Genomic DNA, 19,607 nt, shown 5'->3' on the forward strand with positions numbered 1-19,607 from the left:
AGGGTTAAAGGGATAGTTCACCCAAAAGATGAAAATGCCGTCATCATTTACTCACCCTCATGATGTTTTTCCTCTGTGGGACATAGAGATGATTTATTGAAGAATATCCTGGCTAATCTTTTCCATACAATGAACAAGTTTGTCAACCACACAGACAAAAATTGCACAGAAAAGTGGTCGAATCATAACATTTAAATCATTGTCCCCTTAAAACTTAAGGTGTGTGTGTGGATTTACTCACCTGTTGAAGTCATGATCTCTATCTTCACTTGCAAAACCTAAGAACTACTATATACACATACAGGTTCATAATAAATGTGAATAATGTAGAATTGATTCTAAAGTGAAGATCATGGTAACCCACTGATGACACCAGTATTAAGACATCCTTCTAAAGGAATTACTAATTACTCCCTATAAATAACTACAATTATTGTAAGCTTTTGAGTAAAAAAAAAAAAAAGGTTTTGGGTGGTAACAAAACAAGTATGACTACATCCTTCTAAAGGAATTACTTATTATTTGGATCAGTATTCTAAGGTGAAGATCATGGTAAACCACTAGTAATGGTTCAAGTGGTACCAAATCTGCCATTAGGAAGTCTTTATTCCAAATCCTTACAAACACCTCAAAAGCTATGATTTCAGTCATTACTACTAGAGAGTTATCATACTTTTCACGTTAGAATACTGTTCTTCTAAATAATTAGTAATACCTTCTGAAGGATTTGGTAATACTTAAGTCATTACTAGTAGGATCCCATGATCTTTACTTTAGAATTAATTATATATTATGCATTATTCACATTAATTATGAACCTCTATAGTATCTCTTAGAAGTTCTCTGGAAGGTACAGTATGAACAAAAATAAAAGTATTTGATTAGCTAATAGTGAACTACCTCATTTAACTGAGTGCTATTACTTACTAATTTGTAAATCAGTTTCTTGTTAGTTAATAGTAGTTCCCAGAATGTTTATATTGCGTTACTCATTTGTTCCTGTGCAGTTATCCATTAATGACGGAGGAGTATTCTAAAGTGTTACCAAATCTTCATATCCATCCTAGCTCTCCTTGCTGCTGATTAGAGAAGTGTTGGAGAGCAAAATTTTCAGTGAATAATGGCTTAAATCTTTGACTTTTCCAATCGTGTTGCTTCGGAAGACTTGAAATATGACACACAAGTTGTATGAATTACTTTTATGAAACTTTTGTTTAGCCTTTTGTCATTTTGCAGGATAGCCCAGTCCTCGTTCTCACTGATGGAAAAGTGTTAAAAATCCCGAAAGTCATACAGGTTTGGAATGCTGTAAATGATGAGAAATGTTCATTTTTGGGTGTACTATTTCTTTCTGGTGTCTGTTTTTATGGAAATGAACCCTCAGCCGCCCGTGGACACAGATGACAAATTATATGCCTACTCGGTAGAACTTTAAATATCAAATGCTTCGAGACATCATTGGTAATGTGATGCCTATAATTTACAGACATGGTTAAGCCATGTTCAGTTTTATAGCAACCTACGTTAAGTGGCTTGTGGTCTTAATTCAGATTAAACATATCTATTTGCCTGTCAGAGATGGATTCTCATTTCTTTTTTTGTACAGACTATTAAACACGTTAGGCTCTTAGACAAGGCACGAGTCTTTTGCTATAGAAACTGCTCATGCATTCATGCCATTGTCTGCCATCCAGGGTTCACACACCCTTCCACAGTCCCTCCTGACCAGACCCAGGCATCAGATTGTAAGAAGAGAGTACAGACCAGGTGCAAACAAAATGTGAAATACTTTCAAGGGGTGGAACTGCAGGTCACGGAGGAGAAGGTTTACCATGCTTCTTTACATTTTTATAGGCCCTGAGATTTACTGTTTCCCTCTAAGGGACTGAGATTTCCCCCCACAGCTTGAGATTCCTCTCTGAAAGATTGAGCTGACATATAAACAGACGGCTAAAGATCTGGGTAGTTTATAACCAGTCACAATTTATGTATTTAATCCTTCACTTATGCTGCTGCTTTGCATTGATATCTAATAACCTTGATGCTTATCTGAGAAGTTTTCCCCCAAAGTAATAAAGCATTTTTTAATTAATTTTTTTGGTGAGTATACAGTGGGTGCAGTGTTTGTTTAATTTCTATGATAATATTAGAATTTTGTTTAACTTATTGTGTTGAATGATGAAAGTACTCAAGCAAGTTCAAACCACATTCATTTCATTATTTAATGTGAACACCTTTGGATTCACACAGTTTTTTTTAAGCAGTCTTCCTGACCAGGAAGTCAGTACTTGTTGTTCCTTAAATTCTTATTAGGAAAATTGCACACAGCTTTCTCACTCTTTTTTTACATCTGCCAGTGCAAGCTATTTGTGAAAGTCATCCTGTCTGTAGAAACGTTCCTGATGGAGCCCAGACCAGAGGAAATGCCAGGCGTTCCCAGATAAGCTAGCTTTCCTCCATTCTGGAATAAAGCACATCGCAGACCTGCCACATTCTCCCGGGGATCAAATAAAACCCACCCAGAGAAACCTACAGTGTCCTCTCTCTGCCACCATTCAGAAATATTTGCACTCTAGAATAATATTTGAGCCACTTTCTGGCAAAATCCTCATAACGTGCCTTCTGAATTACTGTATAAGAAGCCTTTTGACAGTTTGATAGTATACTCGGCATTTGAGGATTGTAATAAATGTGCACCAAGACAAATAGGCATTTAATGTGAAGTTACTGTTGAATCAATCTGCAACAAATGAGCTTTTCTAAGTTTTAATTTTGATTACATTTATAGAGATATTTACACTTAAAGGGATAGTTCACTTTGAAATTAATTTTTGGTATGTTTTAGCTTACCTCAAGGGCATCCAAGATGTAGGTGTCTTTTTTTCCGCAGTAGTTTCAATTTTGATATTTTTAGGTCAAACCGTTCTTGTCTGTCAGTCATATAATGCAGGTCGATGGTCACCGCCTCAAAGAGCATGCACAGAGTCCAAATTAAAACAATTCCCCGTCGTCCAAATTAAACAATTCCCCATCGTAAGTACACATTGATGGCCTAAGACACGAAACGAGCGGTTTGTGTGAGAAAACGAACAGTATTTATATCGTTTTTACCTCTTATACACAGCCATGTCCAAGTGATCTGATCTGACGTGTGCGCAGACTGGTGCATAGATATATACACTAGATGTCGCCTTGTCTACGGCAGTTCATTGGAACGAATGTCTTTAAGGCGACATCTAGTGTATATATCTATGCACCAGTCTGCGTACACGTCAGATCAGATCACTTCGACATGAATTGTTTAATTTGGACGACGGGGAATTGTTTTAATTTGGACTCTGTGCATGCTCTTTGAGACAGTGACCATCGACCTGCATTATATGACTGACAGACAAGAACGGTTTGACCTAAAAATATAAAAATTTAAACTACTGCGGAAAAAGAGACACCTACATCTTGGATGCCCTTGAGGTAAGCTAAAACATACCAAAAATTAATTTCAAAGTGAACTATCCCTTTAAAAAAAGTTAGGACAGCAAGGAAACTTGTAAAAGTCTGGGCCAGGGGTTTAATGGGCCCTTAATTTACAGCAGGCAGCACAACCATTTGCCATACTGATGCAAAGTGGCACTGGTCCAAGCAATTGTGTTCTGAGATGGAGGTATGGCTACAGTAAATGTGCTTTCAGCGTATTACTTGCTGTCCTGAAGACATTTGTGAGATTTAAGATCCTAATATTTACCTTGCCGTATATTAACACTGCAGTAATTTCTCCACGGGGAGTTACCGGGCAGAGTTATACATTTGTGTTATTATATTACTGTGTTGGTTAATGTACTGCAGTATGTTCTTTTGTCTCTGCTGTATATTATTTGCCCTGTATCCAACTAAACATGGGGACTGTACACAGAACGTGACTAGCCCTGGTTTTTAGTAAAACATTGAGCCTCATTTTATAATGAAATGTCAGACTGGCATGAGCCTGTAATATGGATGCAGATTATTTATTTGCATGAGGATCTAAACCTTTCCTTACTAGTCTTTACAGTCTGTCTATATAAATACCATCTAGATAGAGACTAACTTTCTCCATTATTCTGTTTTTGCCTTGATAGACGATCATCAGGAGCCTGAAACAATTAGCTGGTTGGCAGAGTGAGAAACCTGGATGGTATAAATCAGCAGGGAGGCAACAGGCTCCAGGCAGGTGAAACCAAAGAAACCACATCAAAAATGTCTGCTGTGCCACCTATATTTTTCACGATATGCTATCAATTGCAATATGCTCATATTTTTAAGTGCACCAAGTATGTACACAATAGAGTTGGTTTAGTGCGATTGCACAAGAAGAAATTTATCACAATTCTATTTTCTGGTGTTAGAGAGAAATGTTTTTGGTTTTTGCAGGAGTTCACTGAGCGTTTACAGTTTTGTGTGTTGGAAATAGCTTATGCCAAACTACACACCCTCTTATAGTGTGGTTACTACCAGTGAGCACAACTGAAACTGTCCATTCAGCAAGGTTGTGCGGCGGGTCAGCGAGAGGCATGACGGAAGCTTCACTATATAAAGGGGAAATTTGTGGCCAATGTGAGATCCTCTCGCTTAAATCAGCTATTTATATGGAATCGTAAGGGCTATAATCGTGGTCACCTAAATATGACCCTCAGATTAAGGAATGGAACGGTTTAGCCTTGCTTCATGGCAAAGAGAAAAAAAATAGCATGCTGAAGAACAAGATGAAATAATGTTTGGCTGTAATCAACCTGTGTTTGACTTAAATATTTTGCTCCAAACATTTCTTTTCTATAGTTACAACTGTGGTGCTAATCACTGGTTGAGAAACCCAACCATTTGAATTTAGAATATGCTATTATTTCCGCAAAAAAAACTAAAAAACAAAACTGTAATGCCTCGAACATATGGGATGTTTTGGATGAACATGCATTTTTTAAACTTGCACGGCAACCAGAGCTACAGTAAATAAGCATATTGTGTTTCTTTAGATTATAAATAAAACATATTTGAAAAGACAAACTAAATCGATTTTTATAAATTGTAAATACATAATAAAAAAAAAAGTGAATATAAAATGTTTATGCCAAACTAATAAAAGCAAAAAAGGTAAAAAGCTTTCCATTTTCATGTTCTATATGTTTATACATTTTAAATGTATTCATTTAAAAGAACTATAGAAAATATTGTTTATTTTTTATATATTTCTTTCAATTGAATTCTTGAATAGCACCAGAATTTCCTCTACATTTCCTCTTGGTAGCATTTCATGGCCTTTGTGGCCTAAAAAGCCCATAATTGGATGATTCACAGGTTCATTAGTCTCATTCATCAGCCGTCAAATCAGTTATTTTTGTATTCACCCAATATTGGGCTGACTGGGGTCCCCTGGGAAGAGCTGAGCCCCGCCTCACTCCAGGCTACTCTCTATGACATTGAGTTTGGGCACAATTGATGTGGCTCCCAAAAGGCTTGGTTGCCAAGATTCAAAATGAGGAATGTTTTTGGAAGAATGAACATATAGAGGCTGATTTTCAATTGTGATTTTCCATTGCATGCCATGGTGGATGGTGTAGAAAGCTTAAGTGTTTTTGTAGGCCTTTTAAGAGCAAAACAAAGAAGCATCTCTCCTAGTCATGTAATGCATTGGCTATTTCTTGAAATGTCTATCTAGTTCATTGGCTTTACATAGTCTTCATGCAACGAAGACAAAATATGTTTGCGTATGCTAGTGCTCATAATCTTAAATTGCTTTTTTGTGTTATTTATTGTGGAAGTCTGATAGAACATGCTCTTGGTTTCCAGTACATTTTCAGGTTTATGTAACTGCTAAAATGTAAGGTGACCAGTCTGTGCAGACTGTTCATTATTAATAATCGGATTTTACTGTTGCCAGCTTGACTTGAACTTTGCAATAATCCCCAAGTTCCAACAGGAGGTGTTTCTAAATCTGAATAAGGAGATATGAGTAACAGCCCCCCCAATCACTTCAACATTACCGTGAAGCAGTTTATTAGCCACTTTGTCAGGCCCAAAGTGTGTGGCCTGGGTTTAATATCTTGTTATAAATTATTGCAATAATTTATTTAAATGATTAAATCTTAGATGCATTTATTATATTATTTATTGTGTTTTGAATAGCAAAATTTTACTGGCTTTATCGTTGAAGTGGTTTGGTGGTGTTGGAATGGTCTCTAACCACACTGTCATTACACCAGTCGTTCCAGGGCATTGAGGGCTTCCCCCGAAAGGCTTGCACATGCATTTGAGTATAAATAAGTGTGAAAGCTAGAGGAAAAAATACACTGACAGAGTCTGTGTTTAGCTGAACCGGATCTTTCCAGCATTCGGCCTGTTTTTGTCGTTTCCTTTCCCCTTTAATTGGGAACCTCCTTGGTGTTTTGCTGCTAATTTCATCTGCTGCTGTTGGGATTGGGAACCAATAATAATAATTCCATTCCAAATGAGTTCTCAGACTGTGCATTAGTTGCAAGTTGTCTTTTAGTGAACATGTCTTCTATGTCAATGCTGGCTCTCTGTTGTTGCTGTCACAGGCTGCTTTGTTGCTAAGAGCGCTTTTAGCAAAGCATTTAATCCTATCATTTAAAAACAAGTGTATCATAAGCATACTTGGACAAAACATATTTAACTCTTTCAGGGTGTTGAAGGAAAAGAGTTACTGTTGTGATGTGCAGCAAAGACTTTCTAATCAACGCTGATAAGAATAGACAGTAATGTACAATGTCTTTATTAAAAGTTTATGTCTTCTGACATACAGTTGTAGCTTTATATATATTTTGAAATAAAATAGGATGATTTATTGACGTTTTTGTGAAACTGGTATGAAATGCTAATTATACATTTAAAAGTGACTAGATTCACAAATATTAGGGATTTATAGTTACGAGTGTGCTGTTTTCTACCTTGATGATAAGTTTTACTCCCATTGTGACAAATTATTCAACTGACCAATTTCTGTTCACCTTCCAGCAGTGCATTTTCCCTAAGCCTAACCACACTCTAAACCTAACCATGATTTTAATTAGAAATTTGGGATCTGTGAAGAACCAAAATTCAACCTCAGAAGAGGCCGCAGGATTTTTTTGATGACTGTAATCTGAATAAACTCATGTTTTGAACATGCTTCACAGCGTGTAAACAGCATCATGAAGAAAAGAGGTCTAGAATGAAATAGATATATTGGGATATAGTACATTCAAAATGAAAATTGTTATCATCTGCTCACCCGCAAGGTGGTCTTTCCGATGAAACTGAACAGGAAATGGGGGGAGGGATTGGGGTGGGACATATGGTTACACGTGGTTTGGCACACAAGGATGATCGGCTGTCCTTCCTGGACACACAGGTGATCAGGGACCCCGGGCATCGTTCTTCTGGTGTTTTTCAGCGTCAGTAGAAAGGTCTCTTTATTGTCCTAAGTTATTGTAACTGTGACCTTAATTGTCTACCGCCTGTAAACTGTTCGTGTTTTAAGGACTGTTCCATGTAATTGTTTATGGTTCATTGAACAAGCATGAATAACATTGTTTAACCAATAAAGATCTGTAAAGCTTATTTGGATTTTACTAAATTATCTTTAAAATACAGTATCCTGAAAAAGGGACATTTCTTTTTTTTGCTGAGTTTAATTACATGAACGGCTTATGTGTTTGTAATGAGATTATGTTGGCCAAACAGATGTTGTGTTAGACAATCTGAAATTTTGTTAACAGCCCTAGTGAAAAATAAATATACTAAAACGTATTTGAAATACAGTTATTTTATGCTACAAATACATTTACATATTTATGTACTTAAAGGAACACTCCACCGTTTTTTGAAATAGGGCTTATTCACCTTCTTTCCTACAGTTAGATAGGTGGGAAAATGCATTTTTGTCTCAGTGCATGCATTGTTTTAGTTTGACAGGGTCGGCGCTAGCTTAGCTTAGCACAATGAATGGAATCCTTTGTTGCCAGCTAGCATGTCGTGAGTAAAAGTGATCAAAAAACCAAAAAAAAAACCCACCTAATTACTTCTTGTGGCCTGTGTATTCACAACGAGTACAAATAGCGATGCAGATTAACACTAGGTGATTTCCTAGGCAGATATTGACTTGGGACTATATTAGGGGGAAGCACAAGCGAAGCACTGCTACTTGGGCGCAGAGATATCATGCAACACATGAAATCCCACGACTTCCTTGCTGAGTTTTGGAACACGATACTGTTTAATTTTGTAGAGAGGCGTTGAAGTACAGATATCCAGAGCAGCTAGCCATTTATTTCTCAGTTCCACATTCGATGGAATTCTGTGAAACATTACATTCGTGTATGTCCTTTGCTTGTTCTCACAACCTTTTGCTACGCAGGTAATTACCATGTTTGCTGTAACTGTATCTCAAAATAAACAATCCAAAAGCGAAGACACTCGGTGCAGGTCACGCCGGTTACCGGTATGATGTTCTTCTTCCGTTTTTTGGCGCGTTGCATGCCGGTATGTTGACGGAAGTCGTGGGATTTCATGTGTTGCGTGATATCTCTATTTGTACTCGTTGTGAATACACAGGCCACAAGAAGTAATTAGGTGGGGTTTTTATTTTATTTTTTTTATCACTTTTACTCACGACATGCTAGCTGGCAACAAAGGATTTCATTCATTGTGCTAAGCTAAGCTAGCACCGACCCTGTCAAACTAAAACAATGCATGCACTGAGACAAAAATGCATTTTCCCACCTATCTAACTGTAGGAAAGAAGGTGAATAAGCCCTATTTCAAAAAAATGGTGGAGTGTTCCTTTAATATAAATAACCTGCAATTGTACTTTTGGTATACTAAATTGGTATACTAAAAGTCTGCTAAATTGGACCAACTAATTATGTACTTAATGCAATTTAGTTATCCAGAAATAGTGCTGAAGTTCAACTAAGGATATACTTAAATATATTTGATTGTGCTAAAGTGGAACTATTGCACGTATACTTTAGTACACTTTAAATATCTTGCATTTAAAGACTGATATTAAACAGAGATCATACTATCCTTTCTAATAGTAATATTAAACACATTTTAAGGCCTAGTATTAAGAAATGTACAATGTGCAATAAAGAAGTACTCCAAATAAAGTTTAATTATAACTATATCAGTAATTCTCAAGCAATATGTCAGTAAATATGTTAATGGATTTGTAATATATAGTTTGAAATAAATGTTTTTTATTTTTTACAACATGCAACTAATGATCAAATCAAAAACTGTTTTGTCTGACTACTGTTTGTCTGACTAAAGCTGTATGTCCTACAAAGAGTGTTCAGCAAACAGCTTTAAACCTTCCAACAGGAGCAGAAGAGGGAAAAAAAATCACTTTGTGTTGTGGTTGGCAAGACAAAAAAAAAAAAACCCTCTTTAATTTTAAGATGCATGTGCAGATAATTCTACAAAAGCTGCGCTACTAAAGTGGAACGCTTGAAATATTCTAAACGGTGTAATTAGAGGGCTTTTATGTCATTTATAACACCAGACTTAAAAATAGAAAGCATGCAATTGTGTATTTGTGCTGTCTGGCTCACGGATCAAGTAGACTCAAGTAAATTGCTGTTGTTTCTGTTAGCATGCAGCTGTGCTGCCAGTGATTCTTTATTGACCTATTACGGGGGCCATGATTTTGCCAAGGATGTGTACCTGGATCAACATCCTTCAACATGAAGGTGGTCCTTCAACAACTATCAAGCTTAGTCCAAAAGTCAACCTAACCATTATACAACCAGCTAATACCAGTCTTGACTACATCAGCTCAACAACCACACTAGGATTAGAGCCTTTTTATGGTCATTCAAGGTGTTTAGGTTGTATCTTGCTATATAGCTTTTGGATTCACCACTCTCAATTGCAGTTTCAACAATACTTAATCACAGAGTTATAACTATAAATCATTTAGACCACAAAATGAGGTGAATCTGAAGTGTTTGTCACATTTGACACTAATAACTTTCTACATGGAAAGTAAACTGCTATTATACGAGGCATTGGAAAACACGTGTATATGTCAGAACTACATTCATTTACAGCATCTACTGTGCAAGCGACATGTCAAATTACAGGTCATCAAACACTCTTCAGTGACTGGAGAACCCACTCGTGAAGGCTTTTATTTCAGTAATGTTATTTCAGTTCTCAGAATTATTTATTTCTAATATCGATGGTGAGGTATACCATTTATAGAATAAAAGTAACAGTTTTTTTTTGTTTTTTTTTGTGTGCAAGTATTTCCAGTAAGCTGTTTCACTAAATGTATTATGCTCAGGTATTTTCCTGATAGCCTCAAGGTGGTTCAAAGCTCTGTGCTATAAATTTGTCTGGTGGGTATCCTGGACTCTGTCATTGCTGGCCAGCTCTACAGTTTTCTCAAGCCAACACGCACGCTCCTTAAATAAGACTCAATGTTTTCTACCACTGGTTTGGGCTCATAATGTTTTGATTGTTTCCCTCGAGTGAAATTTTCCCCCTTTGAGATTTTTTAGCTAGTGACATTTTCCATTTTTGGGACTATTCCCACAAAAACAATGCTGAGGCTTTCAACGAGCTTCTATGATTAGCCTCATACTTTTCTTTAGCATGAATAAAAGAAATACTAGTAAACGGCAACAATAATAACAATTATTATGATTGTGAATATTATAGATGAATTGATAAGGTGATAATTATATATGCATATTTGACAGCAAACTGAATTTTTGTACAATGCTGTTTTGTCCTTGTTAGTTACAACCCAGATAAAGCATTACAATGTCTGTGTAAAGCATTAAAAAGTGCAGCTCAAGGCTCAGAATAAGGTGTTTAGTGTTTGTGCTGCTCTCTAAACAGTCCACGAGGAATGCTGGTAATTAGCTCTGTAATCACAGGCTTTGGAAAATCTGCAAAAATACACAGCTGATCTCTGTGTGAAAGGGTTTTATCTGTGGTTGGTGGCGGTTTTGTAACGTGTGATCAGCAGTTGTCTTTTTGTTCCCAGTGATGAATATCATAGCATGACCACAAATTAGGAGCGTATTTGGCAATGAACCCCAAAAAATGATCTTTCAGACATGAATACGGAGAGCAGGTTAACAGTTAACAACATATATACAGTACAGGCCAAAAGTTTTAATGTTTTTGAAAGAAGTTTCATTTTTTAATATTGTGATATATTATTACAATTTAAAATAATTGGTTTTCAATTTATTATACTTTAAATTATCATTTATTTCTGTGATGCAAAGCTGAATTTTCAGGATCATTACTCCAGTCTATCACATGATCCTTTAGAAATCATTCTAATATGATGATTAATTATCAAAGTTGGAAACAGTTCTGCTGCTTAATATTTTTTCATAACCTGTGATACTTTTTTAGGATACTTTGATGAATAAAAAAATAAAATAAAAATAAATAAATAAATAAAAAAGAAGAAGAAAATGTTTTTAAAAAATAGAAATCTTTTGTAACAACAATATACACTACTGGTCAGTAATTTGGGGTCAGTAATTTTTTTAAATAAATCAATACTTTTATTCAGCAAGGATGTGTTAAATTGATAAAAAGTGATAGTAAAGAAGATTTATATTATTAGAAAATATTTTTTTATTTTGAATAAATGCAGTTCTTTTTTAACCTTTTATTCATCAAATATATTAGGCAGCAGAACTGTTTCCAACACTCATAATAAATCAGAATATTAGAATGATTTCTAAAGGATCATGTGATAGACTGGATGTCACATGTGACACTGAAGACTGGAGTAATGATCCTGAAAATTCAGCTTTGCATCACAGAAATAAATGATCATTTAAAGTATAATAAATTGAAAACCAATTATTTTAAATTGTAATAATATATCACAATATTACTTTTTTTTCTGTATTTTTTATCAAATAAATGCAGGCTTGATGAGCAGAAGAAACCTCTTTCAAAAACATTAAAAATAGTCATGTGTCCAAACTTTTGGCCTGTACTGTATATGCCAAACGTGCAATATCCGTGTAATATTGAAATCATTTGCTGTCAATGATCAATGTTTTTACAGCCATGTTCAATTTGAGCAAAAACATCCGAATGTTCTTCCCATTTATTAAAATGAATGTCATCCCACATTCAGTTTTATCTACCGCAGGTGTGTGATACGAGACAGAGCGGATGAGATCAACTGGATAGATTGTCTATGTTTGGATAGATGGTTGGATGATGGGGGTGACGATAAGCAGAGCTTTGCAAGCGAAGGTACCCTGGATCAGCAGTGGACTTGAATGCTAGTGAAAACATTCCCAGCATCCCTTTTTCATGTTATGCAAAGTTTAAGTGCATATGGGCCCTCTTGTTTTGATCAATTCGTTCCTTTCAAACACTTCCATTTGGGAGCGAGCTGCAGGAATGTGCGCAGATGTCTTAGATCAAGGTGTGATATTGCTCATGTGGGAATGTAAGTGAGCACAGACAGGTTTGATGGAGAGACTTTGCAAAAACTTTGGTTTCATTTCAAAATGTGAATTATTGGAGTGTCACAAGAGGAACGATCGTTTGATTTCAACCCACAAGTGGATATGTGCCTCAACATTTTATCCCCTTGCTCTGCGGTTTTATATAAGTAATATTATCCAACACCCAAGTTTGAAAACGGCCATATTCTTAATAAATAGACTTTTTCCACAGTTTTTATGGATTGTTTTGATTTTCACACAGGAGACTTGTCAAATAGGAGTGTCCAAGATAAAGAAAAGGAAAAGTATTTTAAAAACCAATGTGCCAAGTTCTTAGAAAGTTACTTTTTGTATATATTTTGGCTTTATTTGGTTTGAAAAAAGTTACAAAATATTGACTCTAAAAATGTCATGTGGTGCAGCCATTGGAAATGTGTGTGTGTGATATTTTGCAACCTTTTACCAAAAATAATATTTATAATATTTTAACAAAATTGTTTCACTAAAAAAAAAAAAAAAAAGAAATGATAAAATATTATGGCAAAATACTTTAATATATAAAAATAAGTATTTTTCCTTCATTATGAAATCAGGATATCTAATTTTTTACTTTATGCCTTAATTTTAAAAACATGCTTCTCATAGAAAGATGTGAATACAAGTCATTGTATGTATGAATTGCCTTTTTAATGTTTTTTTGTATAAATTAATAGTTTTGGACAAAAAATGAGCCACCCTCCACTGTGAGGAAAAACGATCAAATACTGTCTTCTTCAGGCCAGTACACTGCAGTGAAATCAACACTGATTTGAATGTCTAAACATGAACAAACCAGGTGTTCATGTACAAAGAGTTTGTTGACAAATTTTCTATAGAGCTCTCACCTGGTGGGCAGCGTTCTGGGGTTTGGTGAAATCAGCAGAAATTTCCCACACCGGGGACAAAAGCTGCGCTATTCTCTTTCAGTGCCTGTTCCTGCTAAGTGTATATGAGAAACTGGATCAATAGATGGTGTTGATTTGAACAGTGGCTACAACAGCAACAAGTATTTGTTTCAGTAAAGTAGCTGTTCGGACAAAGCTCCAGTTTCATATTAAAGTAGGATATGCAGCGTTCTCCTTTGAGCGACTGAATCAGATGGGCACAGCTGCTGAGCAGCAAGTGTTGGCAGTGTTGTAGGTCTAATGTTCATTGTTCGTGTGAGAGCCCGAGGAGGATTATGTGTGTGAGAGTGTGTGTTTTTTATCTCGTTCAGCACTATGTGTTGCTGTGAGGTGTTCGCTCCAGCCTCATTCTCTAAAGGAGCTCATTCATGCATCTGAGGCAAAGAGACCTGCACTCCGCAGGCTCACATTACTGTGGGCCTTTTGTCCGGCCCCGCAGAGAGTGCTCGGGAAATAGGGATGTGCGCAACCCAATATTAGCCCTCATGTTTGTTCACTCGCTCCTCTGTTCTTCGGTATCATACCGAATGGGCGAAAGTTCCCTGGAAGTAGAACAAGTCTTAGCATGTATATTTATTTCTTTTACTAATGAAATTAGTAAGAGAAATGTAGTATATAAAAACAGAATAAAATAAACTATATATATTATATGTATATATATATGAAGAGTTCAGATGCAAAAGCCTCTAAGTGCCATCTGAAATTTTCTTCTAGAATGATCATTTTTATCAAGCTTGTATATTTAAGTTCAGTATTTTCACTTAAATGCCAATGAAAATTACCTATTAATTGTCATTTAAGTGAAATTACTGAACTTAAATATACAAGCTTGATAAAAATGATCATTCTATAAGAAAATTTCAGATGGCACTTAGAGGCTTTTGCATCTGAACTCTTCATATATATATATATATATATATATATATATATATATATATATATATATATATATACTGTATGTATATGTATAATGTATAAATATGTAAATATTTTATAAAATAATTGTGTAATAATACTACTAATAAAAATAATCAAATAAAAAATTATAAAACTGTCAGGAACAACAAGAGCACAAATTTAACAATTTTACATTTAATTGACTTGTTTTGAAGTAAAGCTTTAAGGATACAGTGATTCTCTATCAGTTGCAAAAATGGAAACCAAAACATTTGCAGGGTAAATATTGTGGCAGAGAGGCATCTCTCAGCTGTCTGTGGTGGTCACTTACAGATGGACTGCTGTAAAATGCCTAAGAAGTGCACACTGTTGGCCAGACCTTATGCAACACGGCACCTCAGTTCATCCATCTTATCCAGACAGCCACTCCCACTGTTCAAACACAGGAGGATCTGCTTCAGAGCTTAGGTAACAGATGAGTTAACAGAAAGGAATTTAATTTCTGAGGTGATTCACCCAGTGTATTAATGCAGATCATCAGAAGACAATTTTCTAAAGTTAAACTGATTGACTTTAAATCAACTCATTGTTAACACAGGAGATTGGGGTTGTTGGGTTCATTTCTGGGTCATATTATGGTGCTGTCAGATGTAACATCTGAATATTTTGGTCTTATCAAGGCATTAAACAGTCAAAGGCCGTTGAGGTAAAGTGATATTTATAATCGAAACACAAATGAACTCTAGCCGCCTGTTTATTATCTATTTAAAGCTACACTGTGTAACTTTTTAAGTTGATTCTTAGCAAAAAACACTTTGTTCTATCAAAAGTATATGTGCTCATTCACGTGTAATTACTTCCACCAACTAATAAAGTATTCTCGTAAGTGTAAAATCTGCCATTTATAATACATATGAGCGAGTTGCTCGAATGGCGGCAGCCATGTTGCGCCTCCATCTTGAAAATACATTAGCCAAAGAGGGACATACCTGGAAATTCAAGCTTCGCCTTTCGCGTTTTACACTCAGTGACACCGTGACGAATGCGAGGGGGAGATTATGACGGCCGGCAGATTTGAAAGATTGCTGAAGATGTTTACACTATTAATCTCGTTCAATATACAGAATAACGATACCTCCGATACTTTACTAACATTAGCTTGCATTCGTTTGGGATAGCTGATATTAGCAATGAAATGATACCAAAATAACGAAAACATAAAACTATTATTCATTTTACGTAGAGGTCATAACCTACATGTTAACTGACTAAATAACTAAATGCACTTTGTAATAGTTTTCTAAAGTAACCTCATCACTTGAAGGAACACTCATCGTCGAACTGGAAGCCATGTTAATCTTGGAATAATACGGCCACCGTAGGAGTTAAAACGCCCTCGGAATTGAAAGGAACAGAAACTAATATTCACATGGGTAGTCATATACAATTTCACCGCTAGATGGGAGGAAATATCACACAGTGTAGCTTTAAAATCATCTAGAGATGGTTGATTGATATGCATTTTTCTTATGCTATCGTGATGATTCGCCCTACTATGAGTTCGTTTGCCATCAAAATGATTTCGAAGCTGTTATATTAAGGTACAAATCATCCATAGTGTGCCTTTAATCATCGAATGAATCATTAGAATTAACCTAATTAGTAATATTTCAGAAATGTAATATTTAAATTAATAATCATAAAATTAATCATTTTGTTCTAAGACTGTGCCAGTCAACCCCACAAACTGCACAACGTAACTTTAATCATGACAAGAAAATATTACATCATTACAGTAGGTAGCGACAAGGGACTGTATTTATGAGTGAGCTAAATAATTCTTTCAACAGATTCAAAACAAATGATTGAGTCATTGAATCGTTCCTTCAACTGATTCGTCCAAAACACTGATTCATTCACTTTAGTGTAAAGTGTAAAGTATCCACTGGAGGCAAGTGTAAATAAGAACCCAAGTGCAGTTTATTATAAACAAAACCAAACATGAAACAAAAACATGACGTGGCATGAAAACTCAAAACAAGACATGACCTTGAACAGAACTCACAGTGGTTATAGGGTGGTTATAGGGATAGAACAGTGGTTATAGGGAACAATACTTGACAAAGACACATGGCAAACATGAGGGCTTAAATACACAGACTAATGACAAGACAAGGGACACCTGTGAACAATGATCAGACAATTAACCAATGACAAGACACATGGCAGGATCACATGACAAACAGGGAATCACATGACAGACATGGAAACATGACATGAACAAACCCAAAACGTGACAACAAGTGAGTCATTGAATCATTTACTCAACCGATTCGTTCAAGAATATCGATTTATTCACTACTGTCTGTCGGTCCGAGACACAATGGTTGATTCTTCGTTTGTAACTCTTTCTGTTGCAGGAGTCAAAATAAACAAAAATACCTGACCATATATGATCTAAAACGTTAGTTATTCAATATTACCGTTTACTAGCATTTGTACAGAGCATCTAAAGTGACCATTGTTGTGCAATAGTAAGTACTACTGTGTGTTTACAGAAGCTGTGAAACCTGATCCAGTTTAAAGAGATGCAGTTCACTTTAATAGAGACATGTGTGTCATAACATACTCCTCAAACTGTGTTATGCTATGGAAAGTAGGTATACAGAGAGCTCTTCTGTTCTGTCAGGCCAGAATGAATGTGTCCATTTATGAGTTGTGTTTCTCTTCAGGGTGACTGAAAGTGGCGATCTCTACACGCGAAGTAATGCTTCTCAGCTGTCTGTCACAAAGCAAGCATATGATGTCACAACCTTGTCGGCCCTTTTCCCGTGCTTGAAACAAAATGGAAAAACAAACAGCTGTAGGTGTAACATCCCCTCTCACGCTAAGTCAAGCGGGCTGCAGGAGAGCACGGTTTGTACTAGGATGTATGCATATGGCGGGGAAGCCTGGTATTTCACACATCTGTGAGGGCAGCGTGTGGTTGTAAACGGTAACAACATGCTCTTGCTGAAGCTTCAGTCTTCCTTTTACTGTCCTAACAGGACTGGATTCAAGCTTGAAGTCCAGATTTTCATGTTATATCTTTTTAAGATACTCTGTTTCTCAAAGTCACATTTTAGAAAATGATCATCCAGAAGCTGTGGCAAAATGAGATCTTTGAACCTAATCTAGGCATTCACATAACTGGTTAGTGGTACTTTCTGATTTCTGCCTTTGGTGGAATGGCAACCACATCCTTACATAGTTGCAAGAAAACATATACGAACCAGTGTTGTTATTGTTAACTAAAACTATTAAAATCGTTTTCACTAATTGAAATAAAGTTTAAATAAAATAAAATATAAATATTAGATGAAAAACCCAAACTTAAAAAAACTAGTTGACCTGGCAACTAAAAAAAATGAGTTGAAATTGAATTTCTAACCTAAAACTGAGATGACCAAAACACATAACAAATGTCCTAAAACTTAAATTAAAACGAAAACTGAAACTATGAAAATATAAACTAACTCAAAAGATTAATACATACTTTAATAACATAATTAATACTAAAAATAAGACTGATGCGAACCATTGAATTTGCTATAGATTTATTTATTTATTTTTAGGGATGCATGATGTATCAGTATTATATCAGTTATAAGCCAGTATTAGATATTTAATAGTTAATTTCTCCTACTTTTAGATTTAGATTACCGTTGCTGCCATTTAACACTCAATAAGATGATTATTAACACTAATAAATGTAATCTTTAAATTAATGTACTGTACATTATAATGTTGTGATGCCTAAATTAATTTATATAAAACAACTAATTTTAGTCTTTAGTGTTTTATTTTTTTAACAGTATAGAATTTTAATATTGGCCATTTATATTTATTATTGGCCATACAATCAGTACATCCTTTTTTTGTGGAAGTGGAAGATGGAAATATATCAATTTGTGTAAATTAGTTGTTTAAGCAGATTGTATTTGTCTGTTATTGTGATCTATAGTTGGAGATCAGATCAAATGTTATGACCAATTAATAATACAATATTCACATCCAATGTAAATCCAAGAGTTCATATACTTTTCCTGCAACTTTCGCTCTGATGAAAATAAGCATGAAAGTCATAATTCATCATGTGCTGTTTTATTTTGACATGTAATGTAGCTTTGCCCAGTGATTTGATCTGTTTGTTGCTGTCTGATACAGTAAAGTGGTGGGAGCTGCATGAATTACAGGATCCGCTTTAACCATGAGTTAGCAGGCGCGCTCACTGCAGGAAATTAAAAGCTAGAGCTACTTCCTTTCAACTTCCCGCACGGCCTCTCATCTTGTGCCAGTGCCCTAATGAATAGTAAATTATTAGTCTCTGGCTTCCTTTTTGTCACAGACAGTTTACAGTAGACATTCACCTTGAAATAGTCATTTCATGCTATTGCACACTCTAAATAAACATATGGGATGCTGTGCACTATGCACAGTGGTTTCATATTGTTCAACTGAGAAAGAAAATTGACATTACAGATGTTAGAATGGCATCACACTTTTCGTTTTGTTAGATGCTAACTGGTCAAAATGACCACGATAAAGCCACAATAGCTGTAGCTTTCTGTTCAGAATAAGTGTCACACAATGTATCGTGGTTTCCACAAAAATATTAAGCAGCACAACATAGTTTTCACCATTGATAATGAGAAATCATCAAATAGAATCATTTCTGAAGGATCATGTGACACTGAAGACTGGAGTAATGATGCTTTGCCATCATAGGAATAAATTAAATTTGAATATATATTAAAATAGAAAACAGTTATTTTAAATTGTAATATTTTACAATATTACTGTTTTTACTGTATTTTTGAACAAATAAATGCAGCCATGGTGAGCATAAGAGAAGTAAAGTATATAGACCCAAAACTGTATTGCAAACTTACAATGTTCTCTCTGATGCTACTTATACAACACCCAAACTTTCATTTCTTTCAGATATTTTATATTTATGTTTGCGTATATATGGCAACACATTTAAAAACCACACAGATCATTTTGGTGACAAACCATGACATTTACCAGGCCAAATTACTGCCCAAATCTCTAGTTTTATAACAAAAAAAAATAAATAAATCAGCACACACACTAAATTTAAAAATAATTCAGACTTAGGAACTAAAACCTCTGTCTGTTGAACAGAGCAGTATTACTGTTTTTACCGCCTCAAAAAACAACCTCAAGATTTATATATAACCAGACAGTACCTCAGACATTTTGAATTTACAGCTTCTATTCATATAGCAAAAACGTT

At 35.3% G+C, this 19,607-nt stretch overlaps 1 long non-coding RNA gene across 1 annotated transcript in view; it reads right to left on the reverse strand.

Moving 5' to 3' along the window:
* LOC309482859 overlaps nt 1–19,607 on the reverse strand; it is a 95,518-nt gene that overhangs the window by 9,867 nt on the left and 66,044 nt on the right. The window lies entirely within an intron of this gene.

Source organism: Leuciscus leuciscus, assembly GCF_965113295.1.
Source record: "Leuciscus leuciscus genome assembly, chromosome: 19".
Taxonomy (NCBI): Eukaryota; Metazoa; Chordata; class Actinopteri; order Cypriniformes; family Leuciscidae; genus Leuciscus; species Leuciscus leuciscus.